Below are 16,764 nucleotides of genomic sequence, written 5' to 3'. Positions count from 1 at the left end.
TCCTCCTTTTGCCTCTATCACCATTGTGAATTTGTGATTAGTAGCAATGTCGACAACAATAATTTCATTCCACCAAATGCACATATGCCATGCTACTTTCATGAATGTTCATTTCATTGTTATGGAAATAGAAATATAGATATTATTGTTTCACTTGAAATAAGTAACAAATCAGGGGAGAGAATAAAAAAGAATGAGATACAATGAAGAATATCAGCAACTGGAAGTAATAAAAAGATCACGAATGTCGAACACCAGATGAAAAATGATAGGAAACGAAAGTAATTGAACGATGTTAAAGATAAGGAGATGGATGAACCATGAATGGCATGGATCATACTTATGCAGGGCACTGGAAGTCAGAGGGAACCTCCTTTCCACAGTAATTGAGAATCAAGCTCAAAGAAACCTGAACGTCCAGGTCGACAATGCCCAAGACACTGGCTTTGATGGCAGTGCAGAAGGCAGAGGGCAGCTTCAAGATCCACCAAACCCTCAATAAGGCTGCAGCATGGCTCTTTCGGAGGTTTACCGAGCTTGGCATCCACCAGACCGTTCAACACGTTTAAATAAACACCTAGGTTTCAGGTAGGGCATGATGACTGCTTGTGTTCATGCTCCAGACCATTGAGGATTATACCGACAGGAAAGATAAGAGATTTTCCAGGGTTTTGCACTGGATTCCTTGAATTAGGAGAATTGTGTTTATCAACTGCTGCAGATTCTTCTGAGTTGCTTGAATTATTGGAATCACTTGAATCATGAGTCGGTTTTATCCATCTTCGTAGATTTTCCCATGTTGCTTGAATCATGGGAATTTGCTTTATCATTCTCTCTAGATTTACACATGTTGCTTGAATCATGAGAATTAATTTTATCATTTTATTTAGATTTCCGCAAGTCACTTGAATCATGGAAATTGATTTTATCATCTCTAGTAGATTTTCTTAAATTGCTCGTCTTATTGGAGTCACTTGAATCATGAAAATTGACTTTATCCTTCTGTTTAGATTTCCGTGAGTCACTTAAATCATGGATATTGATTTTTTTCATCCTTCGCAGATTTTTCTGAATTGCTCAACTTATTGAAGTCACTTGAATAATGAGAATTAGTATTGTCATTCCCTAGAGATATTCCAAAGTTATTTGACTCGTGGGAATTGCTTTTACCATCCTCCATAGATTCTCTCAAGTTACTTGAATGATTGGAATCGCTTGACTCATGAGAATTCCTTTCACCATCCTCTGCAGAATGTTTTCCTGACTCTTGTCGGATAGGAATAGGATCCCTTGAATTATGGGAGTTGAAGTCACCATCCTCTGCAAACGGGTTTTTCTTACTCACATAATGTTGACAGCTGACCAAAGCAAAGAAGAGGAGATTGAGGGAGAGAAAAAGGGCTTTTGTCACTAAAGCCTTTGAAGCCATATCTTGTGGTTACACAAAGTATGAACTTTTTGTGTTAATGGAGAAAATACGACTGATGATGATTTAGGTCAGGGGAATGAAGGTTTTATAGTCATGGGGATAAGGGATCTTTCTGGGTTTAAGAATTGAAATGAGACCCACGAGGGAAGATTGGGACTAATTTCTATCATCTTTATATTTTAAAAATTACACCAATTTTGTTCAAATATTTTGTACACTTCTTTTTCCAAATAAAATATATTAAAAAACTTTCCAACTTGCAGTAGAATTCACTTCTTAGTACTACTGCGTACCAAGTTGTGTTAATTTCACTACTTGTACTATATATCCTTGCTTAATTAATGTGCCCACATTCATTGATGACGTTCAAAATTTTCAACCCAAGCAGCTGCCATCCCCCTTCTATTAATTTCCTTTCCATATTCCACATTTTGCATCACCATTCACCGCTCACATTTTACTTACCATAAATACAACAAGCACTCCAGCAAACTTAGGTATTCTCCTTCGAGATATGGCTTCAAAGGCTTCGGCACCGTTTCTCTTTCTTCTTTCCCTCAACCTTCTCTTCTTTACTATGGTCACTAGTGTCGGACCACCTCCACCTTTGCGTTCACCTATGGCTGCGCCTCCATCTATGGGTGCACCCCCGCCTCCACCTCCGGCCACTTGCCCTAAAGGCTAGAAACAACTTAAATATAAGTCTCTGTGCTGATGTGTTAGGGCTGGTGATCCTTGGAATAAACCCGGAAACAAGCCCAAGCAGCCAATGCTACAGCCTCATTCGTGGTTTGGCTGATCTTCAAGCTTCTGTTTGCCTTTGTCAAACTCTCAAAGCCAATGTCTTGGGCATACTTCGCATCAATCTCGGCCTTTTTGTTAAGAGTTCTTTTTTCAAATAGGCCTCATCCATAATATGTTATTAATAATAGGTATTTTTATAATTTTAACTATTTTTAATTAAGAAAATTAAAATTTAAACAAAATTACTCTTAATGAAATTGATCTATTTATTTGACTCTGCATCTATCGTAACGTGCGGGTCCGAAAACCCGACCGCCAGACGTCGGCTAAAATAAAGTGGTGTGAGAGTCGTCACCAATCTTTTTTATCTAAGTGTGATTGGTCACCTATTAACCCGATTCTAATAGACGAAGTTCTAAATTAATTTTAGATTCGTCGACAGAACGAGAACTGATCCACGTTTTTTAGAGATAGGTTCGGGAGTGCGATTACGCACGGAGAAGGGTTAGCACCTCCGTGACGCCCGTTCCACGAACGGTACCATTTAATCTTAAGTTATCTTATTGTAGCCTACTTTTGATTTAATCCCTGTTTATTAACTAATTTTTTATTAAATTGGCTGATTGAGTTTTTTTATTTTATTTGGTTTTACGTATGCACATGATGCAAGCGTAAAATAATGTCATGACTTGTTTATTTTAAATAATGGAGTCTGCAATCTTTTATTGGAAAATCATTCGAAGACCATCCCAACGCTTTGGTGAAGTCTCGAAATTTTTCTCACCTAGAGATATTTTCGGAAGAACTCGTCTCTACAAGCTCTTCAGGGAAATTCCATCATCGGGATTCTCGCCCCATTAACAAGAAAAATGTGACATGCTATGACAATATAAGATAATGATGCCTATATGATCGCATTTATTGATTTAGTTAGTTGAAATTCATGTGATAATGTATTTAATAGTTCAAGATGATTTATTGCCTTGTTTACGTGTTTGTTATTAAAATTTTTTCTTTAATGCATGTTATTTGCTATTTTATTATTATTTTTATCTTTTTATTATTTATTATTTTATTTTATATTTTTTAAACAATTATTTGAATTAATGGGTATTGAAGTATAGAGTTCAGATTTATCCTGACGCTTCGGTAAAAATCCGCTTCGAACTTCGCACTAAAAAAAATCTCACTTAATAGAGGTAACTCTTTACCTTTCTTAGGTGAAATTTCTCAAATAATCATTTCATTTTTCTTTTTTATTCTTCTCATTTATTTATTATTATTACTATATTATTTAAAAANTTTGAAATCTAGAGTTCAGATTTATCCTGACGCTTCGGTAAAAATCCGCTTCGAACTTCGCACTAAAAAAAATCTCACTTAATAGAGGTAACTCTTTACCTTTCTTAGGTGGAATTTCTCAAATAATCATTTTATTTTTCTTTTTTATTCTTATCATTTATTTATTATTATTACTATATTATTTAAAAAAAAAACTAAATCCATTCTGAATTTTCTTGCTATTGTATTATTATGATATATATATATATAATATATATATATATATTCTTCTAAACTATGCATCTTTACTATTATTTTTTATTATTACTATCATTATTATTTTTTTATTTTCTAGCATTAAAAGAAGCATTCATAACTATATATATATATATATATATATATATATATATATATACACATATATATAAATAACTTTTCCTAATATGGTTTAAATCATAACAAAAAAACAAAAAAAATGTAATTTATTTAACAAAATGAGCTAACCCAAAATCAATTGAAATAAGCTCAAACCAAAGAAAAGGGTTATACCTTTCTAGGCTCGGATTAGCCCAGCTCAATGGCCCGTAGAAGCCCAAATCTGTTACACCCGATCTGCTTCTTGAGGCCCACAAAGCAAAATTCAAAACGCACTGTTTGGTGCTTGTAGAGCCACTTGAAATGGTATCGTTTAGGCCTTGACCTTTCAATTCTCTCACTCCATTAAAACGACACTGTTTTGCTCTCCTCTGTTTAGTATAAAAGCTTTTTTTTTTTCTTCTTCCTTATTTTCACCTTCCTCCTTCTCTCTCTAGCCGGTCACCCTTTCCCTTCTCTCTAAAATTTTCTTTTTCTCTATCTCTTCAAACTCCTCCCCCTTTTGCCTTTCTAGCTAACCGACGGTAACCCCTCTTTCTTCTGCTACCGACGGCACCCCCAAGAACCTCATTCTTTCCTACTGCCGCAGATCGGAGACTGCACCCTTCCTTTCTTTCTCTGCTTAGATCGGACCTCTTACCCCCTTTGCCGATGACCGGTATACCAAATCTGAAAATCTTGGCTTCCACTCTCCTTTAGCCGACACTCTAAAGATCCAACTCCTTAGAAAACCCAAAACGTCGATCCCTCACTACCCACTGCCCCTCTCATTTTTTGTTTCACTTTTCTTTTCTTTTTTTGACTTTGGATTTTTTTTTTGTGTGTGTGGTTGATTGCGGTTCCAGCTGCTAGAGATTTAGGATTTTTTTTTTGTGATTCTTGTTGCTAGGTTTTTTTTTTAGTTCCTCGGGATTCTGGTTTCTGAATGCTACCAAGGGATTTTTTTTTTTATTTTTGTGGGTTGCTCCTAGATCTCTTTTTTTGCAGGTAAATCTTTAAAAGCTAGGTTGTCCAAAAATTTAGACAACCCGGCAATGGGGTTCTGGCACCAAGGAGTTGGTAGCCAGAGCCCCCATCACTCATGGTGGCCATTCCTCTTTTATTATTATTATTATTATTATTATTATTATTACTATTATATATTATTATTATTATTACTATTATATATTATTTTAGAGGTGTCTACAGCATTTCAACCTAAAACCTATTAACGGGTCAAATATGTTTAGGTCTGTGCCTCAAACCAACTCATATTCTTTGAACTTTCCTCGTTAGAGTATTCATTTCTGTAGTATTCCTTACTAGAAAGGAAAATGTTTAAGCATTTTGAGTATTTTGGAGTAGTTTTTGATATACGAAGAAAAGCTTTGAGCATTTTGAGTATTTTTAAGCATTTTGGAGGATTTTTTATATGTGAAGAAAAACTTTTGAACATTTTGAATATTCTTTGTTAAGTAAGTATATTCGTTAATTATGTTGTTAAATAGAATATGGTATATTGTTTGAAGTTGTTGATTTTGTTAAATGGAATTCAATAGTTTTTGTGGTTTTTGGGCATTGCGTTAATAGTTTTTAGGCATTGCATGACTGACTTTGGATATTGCCTGACTGACTTTAGGTATTGCGTGACTAGTTTTTAAGTATTGTGTGACTGGTTGATATGGCATTGCATGATTAGTTGGTAAGCATTGTGTGACTTGTTAATAAGGCATTGCGTGACTAGTTAATAAAGCATTGTGTGACTTAGGTATTGCTTAAAAATCAATCATAATGTCAAAAAATCAGTCACGCAATGCCTAAAACCAATCACATAATGCGTAAAAACTAGTCACACGATAATTAAGTCACGCAATATTTAAAAATCAGTCTCATAATACTTAAAAATTAGTCTAATAAATTTAACTCCTCAACTTTGGAGTTTTATGAATAAATCAATAAACTCAAGAACCTAAAACATATACTTTTTTTTTTTTTGCTAAGCCATAAAATTATGCATTTCATAAAAAATAGGTTTCAAAACTCCATAACCCTCCAAAGCAAGACAAAATATATCCCTATCGGAAGGGCCTTGCTTACTTCCCTTATACAAAAGTAAAATATACCCCGTTTACAAAATATTCCCTATATAATTTCAACTCAAAATCCCTAGCAAACATGCTTAACAATGATCTCAATCCCAAACACAACAAAACTGTGAACTACCATAAAACCTGTTAAACATGCTTTAGTTGTTCCTTCTCCTTGAGCAAAATCGTTGCCTACAAATAGCAAAATCATTGTTCATCGCCCTTCAGAACCCCAATATCTACCATCTAAAAAAATAAAACAAAATAAGAAAGAGCTTGATATTATCTCTAAGCTTTGGATGTTGAGATAGATAGTATTTGATTAGAGAGAGAAATCGAGATTTAATTTTGAAATTTTTGTCTAAATGACGGAATAGAGAAAATTGAAACCATTTTAATTTGTCTGAAATTATTTAAAAGGTATTGTTGTCAAGTCATGCCAAAAATTGACCAAAAATAGTTAAAATTATAAAAAAAATAATATTTTTGAATTAGGTTAATAAGGAAGGTTATTTCTCATAATTTTCTCTTTTGTTAATACGCTGCTCAACTACTGTGGGAAGCGTGCCCTCGGTTGCACATAGTGGCAGAGGTAGAGGGGTGACGGGGGGCTCACCCTTAGTTTTTAATTTTTTTATTTTTATAAGTATAAAATTGTAATTATATAAATTTGTCACCCCTATTTAATTCAAATGAATTGATTTGGTATAGTGGTAAGTCATTTATGTTAAATTTTAAAGGCTTAGGTTTAATTCCTTTGAGGCTTAAAATTTGAAATTATTTATCTTTTTTTTATAGAATAAACCTAAATTTTGAAATTATATTTCTTATTTTTTTCTTATAAAGTAAAAGATGCATTGCTTAACTCTGTCTAAAGAGTATAATTGCCTAAAGAGTATAATTTTTTACTTTAATTTTTCTTACAAGTTGTTGATTCGATTTAGATACTTATATAATATGTACTTTTTTTTAAAACCCTTCGTTCTTTTAACATAACTTTTCTAATACCCTTAAAAAAAATTCTACTTAATTAATTATATAAAAAAATTAGTAAGTACTAAGTTATAGTCTACATTAAATAAATAAACAAATATAATATAAGTTCAACTTTTTATAATTGTAGATAGGACCTTTGTGTTTATTAATAAAGAAAGAATAGAATAAGGGGTTTTTAAGCAAATAAAATAGTTTAGTTAATACCAATTATTTACTGAGTAGTTGTACTCATTTCATTAATTCTCATCATTTTACAAATTTCAACATCTTCGCAAGTTTGGGAGTCAAACTTGCCTAGCGAGAGTTTTGGTTAACAGGATTAACGTATACCGTTAAATAATTATAAGCTTTAATGTAAGTATTCAATTTTTAGATGTTAGTTATATGAGAAATTTGTATCTTTTTAAGAATTGTATTTTAATATTATATTTGGAGACTTCAGGTTTTGTAAAGTGTAAATTTTGAAAAGATTATAAATGTATTATATTTGATTTAGAATGATATTATTGCCTTACATGCTTATGGAAATTATCTCATAAGTATGTGGCGTCTGTTATGTCTCAAAACCTTGGGTTTGGAGCGTGACAACTTTACTAAAATATTTTGTATTATTGTGTAAAATATGTTATGGTCCTATGAAGTAAAATATGCATTGCTTTTGCTTGAAGCATATAATTTTTTATTTTGATTTTTTGTACAATTTGTTAATTCGATTTAAGCAATTATGCAATATATCATACATTAACATGAAAAATTGAATAACTTTTTCAAATTAAATAGATACAAAGTGATTGTTAGAAACATTAACAATGATTTAGTTATCGATGAATTTGAAAGTATGAAAGCACGTCGAACGTAGTTTATAATATCTAATGTGAAAATCTAATATTAATTTTACTTTCTACTTTATATCTATTTATATTGATGAATTTAAAAATATATATTCAAAATGTAAATGAAATTTTACTTAATAATTTAATTTTATTTTAAAAATAATTAATTTTTTACTTTAAGTCGAATCATTGATCTAATCTACAACTCTATATGATTGTTCTTTAATCACCTTTCATACAAAATCTTAAATCTGCTATTGACTATACATGCGTTTATACAACAAAACCATTCTAATTAATAAACCCATTTGTGTTGGAACTTTGTGAATTGTTTATTGGCACATATATGCCATAAAAACAATCATTCATAATTCTGGATTTTACAATACTTGTTTGTAATTCCAATGCAATAAGCATGTTTTGTTGCGCGATAAAATGATAGGTTCGTGTATGTGATTTATTTTTTCAATTTCCTTATCTTTCATTCTTATCAAATAAAGGTGTTGACAATCACCAAAAGAGCATCCAATAGGTAAAATTTGTAACTTTTTTTCCTTAGAGATCTCTTGTTCAACTGTTCAAGTCTTTGGAAAAAGAGAGGCAAATGGAAGAGAAATAAAGGAGATCAGAGTAAATTAAGAGTAGAAAAAAATAATTAATGATTAAATTATAAATAAAAGACTAATTTAATTGATTGAATATTTTTCTCTTATTTTCGTCTCAATTATAAAAGAAGTATTTTTTTTGTTGGATAATTTCGTTTCAGCTTCTTTAATTGCCCATGGACGTGGAAAACAAACATCACTGAAGATTGGGCTTTAGTAAGGCTGCATTTCTTTGGTTTCTTATGTCTTATTTGCTTGTTTCTTGTAATTCTTGGACGCATTCTTTATGCCTATGCTTACCTTTTACGGGAAACGGAGCCGGAAGGAAAGGGTGGAAGTAGACAAAAGAAAATTGTAAATTAATTTACCATTAAGTTCATTAAATGAATGTACCCCTTTATCTTTCCCTTGATTATTAATTAATCGAATTTCAAGGTAAATCCATCATCCTTTCTAACAATTTAGTGATGCGATTTCAACAAAAGTCTCGCAAATCATTGAAAAGAAAAAGGATTAAAAATTTGAAAAAATGCACTTCTTTGCGACTCAAGGTTTGATACTTGTCAAATACAAAGTAGAAACAAAAACTTTCATTAGAATTTAAGAATTGAAAATTAGAACCAAAGCAAGTATGCCGAACCAAAGTCTTGGCCTTTGGTGGTCAAAGACTTTAGTGACGTAAAACTCAAGCTTTGGTGGTGAAGATCCCGTACAATTACTCAAAGACAAACCTGCTGACAAGAAAACAGGCAGCAGGACAACAAAAAGCCCCAAAGAGTAGAACTCAAGGCCACAAACCAGAATAACACAAAGTTGAAGACAAAATAAGAACCTAGATCCCCAAAAACCTACAGGACTTGCAAGACCAGACATAAACTGTCATTTCAATGACCTACGCGAACGCTAATGAACAAGCAACAAAACGGAGGCCTTAAGCCGGGAGACCAGACATCAACAAGATCGTTAACCTATCGGCCAGTCCTAAAAACAAGATTCGACCATTGATATGTTCTCAAGCCCAAGTTCAGTTCTAATATCATCAGAATAAAAGAAAACAATCTTCTGAGGCACAGCACTGCCCATCGCTGTCACAAAAATTGAGATATCTTGGCACTCCAAACCTGATTATCTGAGCCCCTTGCACATACGGTAAATGAGAATGAGAGGAAGACACAACATATAAAGAATGAGAATGAATACACAACATAAAAAGAATTACAGCATTGACAATAAGAACGAGAGGAATTACTTAATTTCTTCCTTTCGGTGTTCTCTTTTATTAATGAATAAAATTCACTGGCTTAGCAATAACAAACAAAGAATTACAGCATGACAAAAAAGGTGAAAAAGCCTTCCATCCATAATAAAAAAATATTAATATGTGACGAAACAGTCCAAAAATCAAAGAGTGAAAACAGAATTTACGAAATTAAAACAGTAATTGCTCAAGGGAAGGAGATAATATGAGCTTAATTAATAGAATGGTTTCATTTGCAGTGGAAGCTGATCTGGGCTTCACTCCACAGTAATTGATCAGTAAATTCAATCGAACAGGTGCACGCACCTTGACGAGGTCCAAGACATTGGCTTTGACGAGACTGCAAAGGCAAGATCAACCAAACCCTTAATGAGGCGGCAGCATGGGTTCTTTGGCTTACCAATACGTACCTTCAAGACATCTTTCAACACGTTGGCGCAAACATTCAAAGTTAAGCCATTCTATGGGCATTTGGGTAGATTGTGAGTAGTGGCCACTGATAAAAAGAGCAGGTTGAGGGTGAGAAGAAGGGCAATTGTTGCTGAAGCCTTTGAAGCCATTTCCCTCGGGCAATTAGTTTAAGTGGCTTTTGAAATAGAGATTGAACTTTATGTTGAGAGAAAAGGCTGAGTGAGGAAAAATGTTGAGCGCAGAGAGGCTTTTATAGATAGGAGAGGGAACTGTTTGGGCTTAAAAAAATGGAACGTGGCTCAAGTGGGCACATTTGCTGTGAAAATGGGGATTATGGACAACTCGGCATTCAACACTCAACGTGGGGCTATTCGCCTGGATGGATCACAATTATTGGAGAGTTTTCATGTAATATTAGCTGTCGATTCTTCAGCTCTCCCTTTTTTCTATAATTTTCAGAGGTTTTTGCTTCAATAACAATATTGTAAGAGATCGAATAATCTGTGCATGGTTTTAGTACCAGAGGATCTGCACTACAGATTTTAGAGAGACATACTTGCAACTACGTAGAGGTTTTGAGCCAATAGTGGTTGTCAAGGTATAACTTACGTTAAATAGGATCATTAGTTGCCATTAACTAAGAATAGCACCAAATAACAAGACATGTGAAATGTTGATTTTTTTTTTTTTGTGAAAAAGTCTGTATATTTCATAAGGTAGAATTGATATAATAGGTGAATGAGTTCAAGAAGACATGGACATTAACTCTCATTCAACTATATCCCTTACAAGTCAGTCTGATGAATTCGCAAGCAAGGATCTACCCTGTACCCCAATGCATTGGCATACGCCATCCATCTCAGAAGCATATAGCACCCAGAACCTCAAAAAACATAAGAAAAACATGAGATCACTCAAACAACACACATATCATATACCCTCACGGTGGACCTTAACCTGGACATATCCCCTCCACACAGCATGCATGCCCTGCCTCGGAAGAGCACCAAAAACAGAGCCATCAATTACAAGCCAGTAGTATCGCAGAACCTAGTGACCTTCAGTTTATCAGCACCCATTGGACTACACAGACTCGAGAAAACCCAGATCAGCTCCTCTCAAATCCGAATCATAAAGCACAACTCATTAATTAATTTTGGGCTTATCACAGAGAGTTCTACAGGCATCTACATCACAGAGTTGCTTTTCAAAAAAAAAAAAAATCTACATCACAGAGTTTATTGGCGCATTTTGTTGTTTAAGTGTATCATTTTAATAAGAAGAAATAATGAGGAATAGTCTTTTTTTATAAAAATATTTTAAAAATAATTATCAAAATAAATTTAACTGTTTTTAGTCATATTTAGCTATAATTTGACAAAAATACTTTTAAAACTATTTCAAATAAATTAAACCATTCATCACAATTTCTCTCTATTTGTGTTTCTGATTTCTCTCTCTCACCATCTCAGTTTTTCAAATTTTATCAATTTCTCTCTTCGACATTCATCTGTTATGCTTTCGATTTCTCTTTTTTGCATTTTCAGATTTCTCTTTCTTAGGCTTTCAAGACAGCAAGCAATGGTTTTGATGTGCTTTGGTAGGTGGCTATTTGAGAAATTTAATTTTTAGGTATTTTGGGTAAAACTAAAACAATAGAAATGATCACATATGTTTGAAATAGTTTTTAATTGAATCAATACAAGACCTGAACACCAATAAACTCAAAAATTGAAATTTATAAACTTAAGTTTTCAAAGGAAAAAATTTTTAATTTTAGTTGATACAGGTGTTTTAAAGAAGAAAATTTATGTTTTGATTTATGAAAATATGTTAGAAACATTTTAATCAGTGCCAAATGGTCAAAAAAAATAAAGAGAGTTTAGAGGATTTGAAGTTTTGATTCGTAAGTAACAACATTTTAGACATTAAAATATAACAAAATATTTTTAAATATGGCGTGTAACAATAATATTTTTTCAACATGACGTATAACAACAATATTTTTTTTAACATGGCGTGTAACAATTTAACCATGGCGTGTCACATGTTTTTGTACATGACGTGTCACACGTTTTTGTACATGACGTGTCACACGTTTCTGTACATAGCGTGTAATATGTTTCTATATATGACGTGTAACAACCTAACCATAGTGTGTCACATGTTTTTGCACATGGCGTGTAACAACCTAATCATGGAGTGTAACATATTATTGTACATAGCGTATAACATCATAGCGTGTAATTTCATTAAGGGTAATTTTGTCCAACTTGATTAAAAATAGTTAAAATTATAAAGAAGATTATTTTTGAAAATATCTTATCTTTAAGGGTTATTTTTTAAAATGTCCCTTTTAATAATTATACATTTTGTTTTTTTGACATACTTAATATATAGGGGCATTTTTAAAAATAACCCAATATAATAATAAAGTATCTCAAAATTAATGTCATATAATTTTCAAATATATTGTTAAAACGTATATAAAGTATTTATATTTATTAATACTCATATTTAATTGATATCAAAATAGATTTTGATTATTTGATGTTATTATTATTTTTGTTTTATTATAATTATTTTTATAATTATAGATTTTAAATTTAAATAATAAAATTATATTTAATTATAAATATTTTTATTTAATCGTGTTAAATATGTTATTAATCGTGTCGTGTCGTATATTGACACGTTTAATAAACGTATTAATCGTGTCGTGTCGTGTTACACGTATATTAAATGTGTACGTGTACGTATTTTAAATTTAAGATACGAATATTAAACGTATCGTGTTTGTATTTAACTTTAACGTATTTCGTATTTAATCGTGTTTGACATGTTTATGGCACGTTAACACGAATTACCAAGTCTAAAGCGTTGGTCATTGATAAAAAGAGCAAGTTGAGGATGAGAAGAAGGGCAATTGTTGCTGAAGCCTTTGAAGCCATTTCCCTCAGACAAATAGCTTAAGTGGCATTGAAATAGAGATTGAACTTTATGTTGAGAGAAAAGGCTGAGTGAGGAAAAATGTCGAGTGCATAGGGGCTTTTATAGATGGGAGATGGGAAGCTGTTTGGACTTAAAAAAATGGAACGTGGCTCGTGTGGGCACATTTGGAGTGAAAATGGGGATTATGCGCGACTTGGCAGTCAACACTCAACATGGGTTATTCGCCTTGATGGATCACAATTATTAGAGAGTTTTCATGTAAAGTTAGCTGTCGATTCTTCCATTTTTCTATAATTTTCCGAGTTTTTTGCTTCAATAACAATGTAAGAGATGGAATAATTTGCGCGTAATCTTATTACAGAGGATCTCCATTGTAGATTTTATGGAACACCTATACTTGCAATCACGTCGCTTTGATTTAGTTGCCACATGAATGATAAGAACCCAATCTTTCAAATTTTAATTATGTCGTCCGCAAGCAATTATTTACTAGTACTATAATAAATTTTACTTAAGACAGCATATTTTTAAAATATGTTATTAAAAATATTTTTAATAATATTTTTTTATTTTTTAAAATATTTTTATAGATTTAACATCACTAAATAAATTTTTAAATGTATTATAAATAAAATGTAACAATAAAAATTACATACATTAGTAAATGTTACACTTTTTTATATTACTACTAAATGTGAAAAAAATAAAGTTAAAAATTTAAATAGTTACACTTTTCAAAATTTTATTATAAAAAAATATATCATCTAAAATAGTGTGATTAAAATTCAATTTTTTTTGTAATGCAGCTTAGTTGTCAAGGTATAACTTATTAATTAATTATATAAAATATGTCAACCATTGTGATTAACTAAGATTAGCATCCAATCACCGGCATTTGAATTTTTTTCTTAAACAAAGCAAATATAAGGTTTCATTACTATTAATTTCTTTACAAAAGCTACTCTTCTAGCGGCAGTACTGCAAGCAACCCCGTAACAGGGAACAATCAACCCCCATTCACCCGTTGCCTGCGTATAGAACAGAAAAAAGAGACTGCCTGTTGCGTGTGGAATCAACCTCCCAGAAAATTAATACTGCTATGTAATTATTATCACGTAATCTCAAAATAAATTTATAAAAATAGAGGTGTCTATGAGTTGGGTGAAATTGGGTTCAATTAAAACCTAAACTTGAAGTTTAAGGTCCGATTCATCCATTTAAATTAAATATATTATTAAAATATTTTTAATAAATTATTATATATTTTAATATTTTTAAATATACTTTACAATTAAAACTAAATTAAATTAATTACTTATAAATATAATGATATTGAAAAATAAGTCGAACCTTAACATAAAAATCACACTCAAACTCAACCCCACTCATGACTTGACAAGTAATCCGTTGAGAGTTGCAAAGAAACTGAAAATAGGGTAGCAATGAGTTTTGGCTATAAACGGGGCCTAAGACTGAAAACAAGTCTTCTACCTACGCCTAGACTGAAGACTTGTTTCAGAACTATGTAATCCATTATTACAATATATATAATAAATTTTTATTTCTTAAAAAAATTAATCCGACTCGTAAACACCTCCACAAAAAAATTTATTGAAAAAATAAATTTTGCGTGCTATAGCTAGTAAAATTTTCATTATCTAACAATTTAACCTTATGATTACATTGTGTTTAATTGCTGGAAGCCAGAAGGGATCTTCTTTCCACAGTTATTGAGCAGCAAGCTCAACGAAACGGAGACCAAATTGACTTGGTGGCAGTGCAAAGGTGAAGGGTTGGCTTCAAGATCAACCAAAACCATCAATAAGCTTAACATCCACCAAAACCGTTCGTTAAGTTAGCATAAAATTAACGCACACCCAAACTTAGGGTAGGACAAGAGCACTCGTTCTGATCTTCGGGAGTTTTGCCTATGATGGGCTTAAGGGTAATTCGCAGAGAAAGACCTGCGGAAGCGAACATATATGGCTTTAAAGTTTGAAGCCATATATAGGTAAAAGAAGAACTAGTTAAGCATTTATACGCTTTTGATTTAAAATATGTATGGAAAGCCTTATGCAAGTGTTTCACAAGAACAACAAATACTGCAATATTCATGTTCGTAATGAGTCATTTTATTACTTGGATAAAAACTCTCATCGCATAAACAGTAGAACATGTAAAATACAAAGGATCACAACATTGAGGAGGAAGGTCAGAGCCTTCCGTCCATAAAAACATTATTAGTAGAACATATAATTATTAGCCTCACTTAAGAAAGGAGATCAAATAGGCTTTAATTAAGTAATAGAGTGGTTTCATTAGCAGTGGTAGGCTCTGCGATCCATTCCGCAGAAATCGAGCAGTAAATTCAATTGAACGGCAGCGCGCAAGTCGATGAGGCCCAGGATATTGGCATCGAGGAGAGTGCAAAGGCAAACATCTGCCTCAAGGTCAACCAAACCCTTAATGAGGCTGCAGCATGGGCTCCGTGGGTTACCAACACGTACACTCAAGAAATTCTCCAACACGTTGGCGCAAACATTCAAGGTTAAGCCATTCTTTTCGCATTTGGGTTGGTTAATGTTAGCGTTGGCCATTGATAAAAGGAGCAGGTTGAGGGAGAGAAGAAAAGCAATTGTTGGTAAGGCCTTGGAAGCCATTTTTCACGCAACTCCTAAGTTAATTAGCTTAAGTGTGGTTTTAATTTGAGGAATATGAACTTTGGGTTCTGAGAAAAGGCTGAGTGATGAAAAACGTTGAGTGCAGAAAGGCTTTTATAGATGGAAAATAGGGAACTGTTTGGGCTTAAAAAAATTTGAACATGGTTCATGTGGGCACGATTGGAGTGAAAATAGGGATTACATACAACTTGGCAGTCAACACTCAACATGGATTATTAGATTATACGCCTGGATCACAATTATTTAAGAGTTTTCATGCAATATTAGCTGTTGATTCTTCTGGAGATAAGCAACCCTTTCATTTATGTATAGTTTCCAAAGATGTTTGGGTTCAATAAAATGTAAGAGATCAACAATTAACGCTATGATTTTATTATGTATCAGGATCTGCACATCACAGATTTTTGTAGGTACACATATACTTGCAATCACGTAGCTTTAAGCCAATTGCCCCAGCAGCTGAAAATTTGGTGTTTTGTGAGAATGATTCGGCCGTCGGTCATCAATTGTTTACTGTGTGTTGTCAAGGTGTAACTTATTTAATTAAATAAGATCAATAATTCTCACCACACATGTGCTTTGTACTTATTGTCACATAGCTTGAAAGTAAATTACAAAGGAACAGCTGATATTTTTGAGGGGGGCTGTTAATGTTGAGTTAATACTTGCATGAGATAAACACATGTCAAGCTTTATGCATATTTTGCTTCGTTGTACTGGTTGTTAATCATATATGCCTTTCTCTTAACTCTCCCCTCTACATGTAGCTTTGCATGGTTTTGCTTAGTTTATGCTATAATACCTGTACTTACAGCATATCACAAGTGTTAATCATGTATGCTGCCTATATAATGTTGTACTTAATCATATTAATATATGAAACAGTAGCTCCTTGTTACCATCGATCATCTTCCTTATGCTTTAATAGTCCCTGTTCTATGCTTCGATAACAGAGGCTGTGCTGTGTAAAGTAGTCGTTTTCACCTGCCTTACTCGAATATAACAGTTAATTGGTGAAATTTTTCGTTCCGTGTATTGTATGGTGAGACTGTTCATCATGTATAGTTGGTAATAAAAGTAATTATACATAGATTAAACTTTGGTAGCAAAATATATCAATATTTTTCTTGTTC

Source organism: Theobroma cacao, chromosome 3 (assembly GCF_000208745.1).
Source record: "Theobroma cacao cultivar B97-61/B2 chromosome 3, Criollo_cocoa_genome_V2, whole genome shotgun sequence".
NCBI classification, from domain to species: domain Eukaryota; kingdom Viridiplantae; phylum Streptophyta; class Magnoliopsida; order Malvales; family Malvaceae; genus Theobroma; species Theobroma cacao.
Note: the sequence above shows the minus strand (reverse complement) of the source record.